The following is a 2276-nucleotide window of genomic DNA, read 5'->3' as shown; positions in this document are numbered from 1 at the left end:
TCGTCGCCTTTTACGACTGGCAGAACATACCGGAGGCCTATTCTTTTCCCGGGCCTCCACGGGGGTTATTATTATTATTATTATTATTATTATTATTATTACTATTATTATTATTATATCACTGAACCACATCTTTTTCATTTGATAATATGAAAACGGCCGCCGTGTCATCCTCAGCCCACAGGCGTCACTGGATGCGGATATGCAGGGGCATATGGTGAGCACACCACTCCCCCAGCCGTATGTCAGTTTCCGAGACCGGAGCCGCAACTTCTGAATCAAGTAGCTCCTCAGTTTGCCTCACAAGGGCTGAGTGCACCCCGCTTGCCAACAGCGCTCGGCAGACCGGATGGTCACCCATCCAAGTGCTAGCCCAGCCCGACAACGCTTAACTTCGGAGATCTGACGGGAACCGGTGTTACCACTGCGGCAAGGCCGTTGGAATTTTCAGCTTTCTCATAAAGTGTCACTACTGATAACATGAAAAGACTTCATTAATGAAATTCGTCGATGAAGCACAAATCACGCACTCTCATTAAATATTTTATTATTTAAACATTATAAAACAAACAGCATTGAATTTTTGAAATGACAAGACATGTCTCGCACACACGTTTCTGAGTTGAAAACGCCTTCACTAATTGCACATGTAACTTTTTCATTTTCTGTGCTTGAAATGAAGAATTTTGCATCAGGAACATCACATTTCTTCCTAAACTGTGGAAACGACACTACTGTTTCACTTGAACACGAATTCTAAAATACAGTTCCATCCATCGCAGGTGCTGTCTCTTACGATAGTAGTTATGTAACAACATGGGTTTCGAGGCTTGAAACGTAAGAGTAGAGCTAGGTTTTTCAATTGTTCCCTAACTATTCTCATCACAAATGTCGTATGTAATTCAATGGCTGGTTTGACTGGCTGACTATTGGAGTACTGCTAACTATCATGTTACCACTAGTGGGTGTATTATTGCTGATAAGGCTCAATGTTGAATACAAGATGCATAAAATCCTATTTCCAGCAAATTTATATCGTTCTCTGATTAAATATGAAAATAGTAAGTGAACATACGGGAATGAAGAGGCTATACATTACGCTTGGCGCTGTCACATATTTACTGAGGCATGGGACCTCTGTTAGCCTGTGACGGGTAACAATCTATCTTCTATGTGTTTGCGTGGTATTCATTCGTCGGAAGTATCAACAATGCAGTGCAGAGGGATATAGGGTTTATTTCTTTCTATTACACATTTACATACAGTTTGTGACATCATATTAAGAAAAAGTTATACATTGCAGTTGATTAAAGCAGAAATAGCATTAACGGCATGTGATCACTGGTAGGTTTAATAATGAATAAAAAAAATAGGAGTACGGGTAAGCTACTACAAACAGCATAGTGAACGCATTATTGTGGCCAAGATAGACACGAAGCCCACGCCTACTACAGTAGTACAAGTTTATATGCCAAATAGCGCTGCAGATGAAGAAATTGATAAAATGTATGATGAGATAAAAGAAATTATTCAGGTAGTGAAAGGAGACGAATATTTAATAGTCATGGGTGACTGGAATTCGAGAGTAGGAAAAGGGAGAGAAGGAAACATAGTAGTTGAATATGGATTGGGGGAAAGAAATGAAAGAAGAAGCCGTCTGGTAGAATTTTGCACAAAGAATAACTTAATCATAGCTAACACTTGGTTCAACAATCATAAAAGAAGGTTGTACACATGGAAGAATCCTGGAAATACTAGAAGGTATCAGATAGATTATATAATGGTAAGACAGAGATTTAGGAACCAGGTTCTAAATTGTAAGACATTTCCAGGGGAAGATGTGGACTCTGACCACAATCTATTAGTTATGAACTGCAGATTAAAACTGAAGAAACTGCAGAAAGGTGGGAATTTAAGGTGATGGGACCTGTACAAACTGATTAAACCAGAGGTTGTACAGAGTTTCAGGGACAGCATAAGGGAACAATTGTCACAAATGGGGGAAAGAAATACAGTAGAAGAAGAATGGGTAGCATTGAGGGATGAAATAGTGAAGGCAGAAGAGGATCAAGTAGGTAAAAAGACGAGGGTTAGTAGAAATCCTTGGGTAACAGAAGATATATTGAATTTAACTGATTAAAGGAAAAAATATAAAAATGCAGTAAATGAAGCAGGCAAAAAGGAATACAAACGTCTCAAAAATGAGATCGACAGGAAGTGCAAAATAACTAAGCAGGGATGGCTAGAGGACAAATATAAGGATATAAGGGCTCACC

The 2276-nt window shown here is 39.1% G+C and overlaps 1 pseudogene; it reads right to left on the bottom strand.

Moving 5' to 3' along the window:
* Nucleotides 1-325: 325 nt before the first annotated feature.
* On the bottom strand, nucleotides 326-443 carry LOC126263939 (5S ribosomal RNA; annotated as a pseudogene).
* Nucleotides 444-2276: the final 1833 nt, after the last annotated feature.

The sequence above is a fragment of the Schistocerca nitens genome, chromosome 6, assembly GCF_023898315.1.
Source record: "Schistocerca nitens isolate TAMUIC-IGC-003100 chromosome 6, iqSchNite1.1, whole genome shotgun sequence".
In the NCBI taxonomy this organism is placed as follows: domain Eukaryota; kingdom Metazoa; phylum Arthropoda; class Insecta; order Orthoptera; family Acrididae; genus Schistocerca; species Schistocerca nitens.
This window is presented reverse-complemented; position numbering and strand designations above follow the sequence as displayed.